The 8,333-nt window shown below is 37.3% G+C and overlaps 1 pseudogene; it reads left to right on the plus strand.

Moving 5' to 3' along the window:
• LOC118851051 overlaps nucleotides 1-8,067 on the plus strand; it is a 56,394-nt pseudogene extending 48,327 nt beyond the window's left edge.
• The last annotated feature ends 266 nt before the right edge of the window (nucleotides 8,068-8,333 follow it).

Genomic DNA, 8,333 nt, shown 5'->3' on the forward strand with positions numbered 1-8,333 from the left:
AGCATATGCATGCACTGGGAACTCAGTTTTGGGTAGTTTTTCATTTAGAATTATACTATTGGCCTATCACATTAGAAAAAATAACTTCTGACCTTACTTTAGGCAGGCTAGATGTTTTTTTTTTCCTTAAAAGGCATTGAAACCATCTTCAGATCATTGACAGAGAACCCTAGTGACCTAAGCATAAAAAGTCAGGGCAAAGGGAGCTATCTCCTTCTTCAGGCTTCTGACCAGCAAACCACCATGATTGACACAAAGTTAGGAAAGCTATGACCAATTGAATCAATACAGTATCCTTACTGAACATCTGTTATCTGCTATGGCTAACTAAAGCTCATTTTGTTAATTATTAAATGATCTAAAAGTGTCTCATTTCATTTTAAACTTGAATTTGAACTACCAGAATTGACTTGAGTAGTTCTGGTTTGTTAAATTCACCATCTATAGGAACTCTATTTTGAGGATGATTCCCCTCACTCATCTATATAATGATAATGAATAGATTTAAGGAATTAGATGTGGTAGATACAATATTTGAAGAACTTATGGACAGAGGTTCATGATATCGTACAAGAGGCAGCAACAAAAAACATTCCAATGGAAAAGAAAAGCAAGAGAGCAAAATTGTTGTCTAATTGTCGCTATTCTTGAGCCATCCACATTCAGGTTTGGGTGCTATGTGTTTGGAACGATAATGATAAAGAAGCACACGTCTAAAGCTGTTAAACCAGGATGGTGAGGGTAATGAAAGTGAAGCTTCATAAGAAAAGGTTGACAAAACTTAATGTTTTTAGGCTGAAGAAAAAATAAATTCAGACGACATGACTATCATCAAGTATTTTAAATTCTCTCATTGGGAAAAGAATCACACTTAATTTACTTGAATCTAGAAAGCAAAACTAGGAGGGAAGAATAAATGAATGAATGAATGAATGAATGAAAAACATTTGTTAATATCTTACTATGAACAAACTACAATGTTAAATGCTTGAGATATAAGAAAATAACAATAATGATAGCAACAATTGCTACTCATGTGATCTTTTAAGTTTACTAAGTTCTTTCCTTTCAATAACCCTATAACATATCACTCCTCCTGAATCACTGCCTTGTCGTGGCAAAGGAGCTTGTGTAACTAAATGAAACTATGAGCTATGCTGTGCTGGCTTACCCAAGACAGACAGGTCGTAGTGGAGAGTTCTGATGAAAGATGATCCACTGGAAAAGAAAATGAAAAATAACTCTGTGTCTTTACTAAGAAAAACCCATGGACAGTACTAAAATGATAAAAAGAATACATTGGAAGATGAGGTCCTGTAACTACAATGCTGCTTGCAGCTGCTGTGGAAGTGTAAGGCCAATAACACCAGCACAAAGGAAGGCTGCTAGCACAGGTTCTTTGATCTTCTTTTCTAAGGAAAGCAACTTTAAGGGGTTAAGAATCTTACTCTAATTAAAGATACATATATCACTCACTTAGTTCAGGGGGAAAAATCAGAACCCTGAACTTCAGAGCAAATACAAACAGAAATTATAAACAGAGAAAATAACACAAATCAACAGACAAGCTTCTGTCTGACCATAGCAATACATACATAGTTACCAGAGAGATAAACACCAACATCTGGGTTTTCAAAGTTGGTGGTGGGGGGCCTCCTTAATGGCTACCCAGAATCTTCACATGAACACTTTTCAATGAGTGAGCCCCCAGAAAAACACTAACCTCGGGGTATATATGCACTTCTTTAGGGTCAGACAGTATCACAACCATGTGACTCAAACTCATATGACTTGGGCTTTCCAGTGACTTAAGCAGCTCATCAAAGACTCTTGATTCAATCAAAGACTCAATCAAGGGCCCTTGATTGCCTTAGTGCTGAGAAGCACTCCAAAAGAAAAAAAAACAGCAAACATTCCACTTTGCTTGCCATTGCAGGCCCACTGGTTGAAAGGTATCCAATATGCTAACAGAGAACAGTAGAGAACAACTACAAATAGCTCTAGCATTAATGAAACAGTTGAGCCAAAGCTAAAAGAAACTGTGGATACGTCTGGTGATGAAAGGAAAGTCTCATGCTGGAAAGATCAATATTGCCCAGGAACCTGGAATGTAAGATCTATGAATGTAAGCTGGATGTGGTCAAACAGGAGAGAGAGATTAAACATTGACATCATGGGTATCAATGAACTTAAATGGATAAGATGGATAAGTGGTCACTAGATATAAGACTGTGGGCCAAAATCCTTTAGAAGAAAAGCCGTGGCCCTCATAGTCAATGAAAGGGTGAGAAAATCAGTACTGGATATAATCTCAAAAATGACAGAATGAGATCTGTTCGATTCCAAGGCAAACTTTTCAGCACTATGGTAATATGGGTCTATGCTCCAACGACTGATGCCGAAGAGAACAAAGTTGATCAATTCTATGAAGACCTACAACTTCTAGAAATAATAACAAAAAACATCACATTCATCATAGGGTGTTGAAATACTAAAGCAGGAAACCAAAATATAATTGGAATAACAGGCAAGGTTTGCTTTGAAGTACAAAATGAAGCAGGGCAGAAACTAATAGAGTTTTGGCGAGATAATTTGTTGGTCATAGCAAATGCTCTTTTTCAACAACGCAAAAGGCAATTCTACACAGGGACATCACCAGATGGTCAATATAGAAATAAAACTGATTATATAATTTGCAGCCAAAGGATAGAAGCTCCATATATTCAGTTAAGAAAAAGATCTGGAGCTAACTGTGACTCAGATGATGAGCTTTTTGTTGCAAAATTCAGACAAATTGAAGAAAGGAGATAAAACTATCAGACCATAAAGGTATGACCTAAATGATATACTTTACGAATATGAAATCTAGATGATGAATAGATTTAAGGGACTAGATATAGTGGACAGAATGCCTGAAGAACTTACAAAAAGAGGTTCACAAAATTGTACAGGAGGCAGCAACAAAAAATATTCCAATGAGAAAGAAGAGCAAGAAAGTAAAATCGTTGTCTAACAAGGCTTTACAAATAGGAGAGGAAAGAAGGAAAGGGAAGAAAGAAGGAAAAATAAAGATATACCCAAATAAATGCAAAATTCTAGAGAATAGCAAGGAGAGATAAGAAGGCTTTTTATAATGAGCAATACAAATAAATAGAAGAAAACAACAGAATAGGAAAGACAAGAGACATCTTTAAGTAAATGTAATAGTAATCAAGGTAGGACTTTTTGCTGTTGACCTTAAATGATTCTGGCCTTTGTCTGAAATGGGGGAGAGATAAAGTGGGATGTTTTGTATTTCTCAGCACTGAGACAATTGGGAGCCATTGATTTGTATCTGATGTGATATTGGGGGGGTGGGGAACTTCTCCACGCCCAGTCTGGGTAAGGTCAGGGCCCTCAGGGCCCTGAACAAGATATATAAGCATAGAGGTTAGCCTTCTCTCTTGGAGCTCTGAGCCACAGCAGGACTGACATGTGACTCTGGGCCAGCCATTATAATGAGCTCCCTGGCTGAATACCTAGATGTTGATAACCACGAATTGTATTTGGTCTGTAATTCAGGGTGCTGGTTTTTTCCCCTGAGCTCAGTAAATGATATTTGTATGCTGGATTAAAGTAAGATTGTTTACCCCTTAACATTGCTTTCCTTAGTAAAGCAGACGAAAAGGACCTGGGCTTGCAGCGCTTTGTGAACTGGTTGTTGTTGGTTTACAACCTCACAGCAGCTGCTACCTGGATTATTGTTGAAACAGTAAATTAGGGATATCAAGAGAATGTTTCATGGAAATATGGGCCTGAGAAAAGACAAAAATGCTAGGGACTTAACAGAAGCAAAAGAGATTAAGAAGAGGTGGCAAAGGTTGTGAAAGAGACTGAATACCATAAAACAGATGCATCCAGCTAACCATATGCTGAAGTACAAATACTTAGCTGTAGGGAGCTAATTCCCAAATCCAAAGAAAACAAAAAGACTCCTGAAGAAAACTGGCTGTCTGGTCCTACCTGTGTATTATCTTGCCAAGAAGGAAGAAAAGAAAAGACCTAAGTCATCATCCTGATACAGTGATTCAGATAGTTCAAGTGATTCTCAGTCTTCTTTCTGATTCTTCTTCTGATTCAGAAAGTGCTTCTGAAGAAAAATCCAAAAAAAGAAACACTGAAAGTCTCAAAAACATAAGAAGGAAAAGAAGAAGAAAAAGAAAAGCAGGAAAAATTCCTCTACTGAGAGTGAAGATGAAAGCCCTGAAGCACCACCAAAGTCAACTGTCTGACCAGAAGAGATCCCTCCTATTCCTGAAAGCAGATTCCTAATGAGAAAAAGTCCTCTTAAAGTATATGAGAAAGAGAGAAAGAATAGAGAAAGGGAAAAAGAAAGAGAGTGTAATCCATCTAACTCCCAGTCCTCTTCATAACAAAGGTGACTTTGAGTCACCAGATATGAAAGGAAAATTAAATGAAGAGGACCAAGGTGCTATCGAACACCTTCCAGATCCAGATCACAGGATCATTTCAGGTGTAGTGAAACTCAACCACATTGGAGACAAGAGATGCAGAGAGCTCAAAGAATGAGGGTGTTGGGTGGTGAAAGGTGGATCAAAGGAGATAAGAGTGAATTAAATGAAAATAAAAAAGAAAATCAAAAAAGTCCATCAAGAGGAAAAGAAAGAAAAATATCTGAACACAGATAGACATGTATCAGAAAGTTCAAATAGAAAAGGTGAAAAGGAAAAGAAAACTAAAGATCACAAATTCAACAGGAAAGATAGGGACACAAGGAGAAAATCAGATAAAGAGGACAAATATAATAAAAGCAAAGCAAAGAAAATGTTCAAATCTAAAAGCAGAAGTGAAAGCAGGAAGTCAAAAAGTAAAGAAAGAGATTCAAAACATAACAGGCACAAAGAAAAGAGAATGACATCAAGAAGCAAAGAAAGACTCTCCCTCAGATCTGCCACTTATTTCCTCCAACCGGTCCAGTCCAGGTTGGTGGTTCTTGGAGGAGGAGTAGTGCTGGGGTGGCAGAGCTTGCTGTGCAGAAATAGCTCTGAAAACAACAGCACAGTCGCTCAAGCTTGGGACAAAGTACTCTCTACTCTACAAGCAGTCGTACCCCCACAAAAAACTCAAGGGTCAAGTAAGTGGGCTGGGAACATGGCCAGGCAGGGAAAACAGACTCAGATTCACACTCAGACTTTGGAATCTTTCTTTGGTGACAAGGAAGACCAAAACATAGAGCCAGAAGAAGTCAACAAAGTCAAAAAGCCTACATCAAAAACCTCCAAGAAAAACATGAACTGGTCTCAGGCCATGGAAGGGCTCAAAAAGGATTTGGAAAAGCAAGTTAGAGAAGTAGAGAAAAAATGGGAAGAGAAATGAGAGTGATACAAGAAAAACATGAAAAACAAATTAATGACTTGCTAAAGAAGACATAAAAAATACTGAAAAAAATACTGAAGAAAACACCTTAAAACATAGACTAACTCAAATGGCAAAAGAACTCCAAAAAGCCAATGAGGAGAAGAATGCCTGGAAAGGCAGAATTGGCCAAATGGAAAAGGAGGTCCAAAAGACCACTGAAGAAAATACTACCTTAAAAATTAGATTGGAGCAAGTGGAAGCTAGTGACTTGTTGAGAAATCAAGATATTATAAAACAGAACCAAAGGAATGAAAAAGTAGAAAACAATGTGAAATATCTCATTGGAAAAACCACTGACCTGGAAAATAGATCCAGGAGAGATCATTTAAAAATTATTGGACTACCTGAAAACCATGATCAGAAAAAGAGCCTAGATATCATCTTTCAAGAAATTATCAAGGAGAACTGCCCTGATATTCTAGAGTCACAGGGTAAAATAGAAATTGAAAGAATCCATCGATCCCCTCCTCAAATAGATCCCAAAAAGAAATCTCCCAGGAATATTGTCACCAAATTCCAGAGCTCCCAGATCAAGGAGAAAATACTGCAAGCAGCCAGAAAGAAACAATTTGAGTATTGTGGAAAAACAATCAGGATAATACAAGATCCAGCAGCATCTACATTAAGGGATCCAAGGGCTTGGAATATGATATTCCGGAGGTCAATGGAGCTAGCACTAAAACCAAGAATCACCTACCCAGCAAAAATGAGTATCGTACTCCAAGGCAAAATATGGATTTTCAATAAAATAGAGGACTTTCAAGCTTTGTCAGTGAAAAGACCAGAGCTGAATAGAAAATTTGACTTTCAAATACGAGAATCAAGAGAAGCACGAAAAGGTAAATGAGAAAGAGAAATCATAAGGGACTTACTAAAGTTGAACTGTTTTGTTTACATTTCTACATGGAAAGATGATGTGTATAATTCACGGAATCTTTCTCAGTATTAGGGTAGCTGAAGGGAATATACATACATACATTTACATACATATACATACATATACACATATAGACAGAAGGCACAGAGTGAGTTGAATATGAAGGAATGATAGCTAAAAAAGGGATGAAAATCTAAAAATATTAAATTAAATTAAGGGATGAGAGAAGAATATATTGAGAAAGGGAGAGATAGAATGGGGTAAATTATCTAACATAACAGTGGCAAGAAAAAGCAGTTCTGTAGGAAGGGAAGAGGGGGCAGGTGAGGGGAATGAGTGAATCTTGCTCTCATTGGATTTGAACTGAGGAAGGAATAACATACACACTCAATTGGGTATCTTATCCCACAGGAAAGAAGGAGGGAGGAGATAAAAAAGGGGGAATGATAGAAGGGAGGGCAGACAGGGGGAGGAGGTAATCAAAAACAAATACTTTCAAAAAGGGACAGGGTCAAGGGAGAAAATTGAATAAAGGGGGATAGGACAGGAAGGAGCAAAATATAGTTAGTCTTTAACAACATGAGTATTGTGGAAGGGTTTTGCATAATGATACACATGTGGCACATGTTGAATTGCTTGTCTTCTTAGGGAGGGTAAGTGGGGAAGGAAAAGGGGAGAGAATTTGGAACTCAAAGTTTTAAACACAGACATTCAAAAACAAAAAAGACAAGTTTTTGCATGCACCTAGGAAATAAGATATATAGGCAATGGGGCATAGAAATTTATCTTGCCCTACCAGAAAGTAAAGGAAAGGGGGATGGTGGGGGAGTGGGGTGATGGAACAGAGGGCTGACTGCGGAATGGGGCAATCAGAACACATTCCATCTTGGAGGGGGGAGGGTAGAAATGGGGAGAAAATTTGTCATTAAACTCTTGTGAAAATCAATGGTGAAAACTAAAAATATTAAATAAATTTAAAAAAAGAAACAAAGAAAGACATCATGAAAAGTAAAAGAAAAAGAGAAATATTCTGATTCTCACGGCAAAGAATGAGTAAAGAGCAGAAGTAAAGAGAGGTCTAAGTGAGCAGGGTCAGAAAACAATGAACACGAATATAGCAGAAGTAAGGACAAGGATAAAAGGGCGAAGTCAAAGAGTAGAGAACAGGAGGTGACCAAAGGAAAACAAAGCCCCAATGGCCAGACAAGGGATGGAAGCAGAAGCAGGGACAAAGGAAGAAAAGCCAGATCTAGGAGCAAAGACCAAGACTGTAGTAGGAGCAAGGAGTACTATAGGAACAAAGAGAGGGAATCTGGAGAAGAGAGATATCAAGGAGCAAAGAAAGGAATGGAACACTAGAAAAATCTAGAAGTAAAGATAGGAGAAGGAGGAGAAAATTGAGGAGTTCAGGGAAAGAGGAAAGTCAAAGCAGAAATAAAGAAAAAAGTAAAAACCAAGGAACAAAGAGTTCACACAAAAGAGAGAACCTTGAGAGTGAAAAAAGGCACTCAAGAAACCATGATAACAGTAGTGGCAACAGCATTAAAGAGAAAAAAGCTGACCCATATCAGAGTTCAAATTCACAAAAACAAAATAGTAAAGACAGAGAATTAAAATCCTCTACATGCGAAATAAGGAAGAAGAGCAGATTCTCATTAGAAAAAGAAATCAGCCAAAAATCAAAGAGTCAAGAAAGAGACCATACATGTGGTAAAGATAAAAAATCTGATCATGAGTCCAGTCCTGGAACTGATGAAGACAAAAGTGGATGAGTGAGGGCCTTGAACTTTGTATTTTCATTTTTCTCTTTACGTTTAAAGATGTGCTGAAGAACATCTCTTTTCTATCGTTGTTTTCCTCTTCTTTTTTTGTTTTTGGGATTGTTTTTTTTTAATGCAGACTTCATTAAGTTTGATCTTTTGATATTCTACAACCTGAATAATTTGTACTGCTGAAGTTTTAATAAACTTGAAATGAAAAGAACAAAAATAAAAAGAAGAGGAGGCAGGAATATACAAAAGAACTAAGCAAAAAAAAA

Source organism: Trichosurus vulpecula, chromosome 5 (assembly GCF_011100635.1).
Source record: "Trichosurus vulpecula isolate mTriVul1 chromosome 5, mTriVul1.pri, whole genome shotgun sequence".
Classification (NCBI taxonomy): Eukaryota; Metazoa; Chordata; class Mammalia; order Diprotodontia; family Phalangeridae; genus Trichosurus; species Trichosurus vulpecula.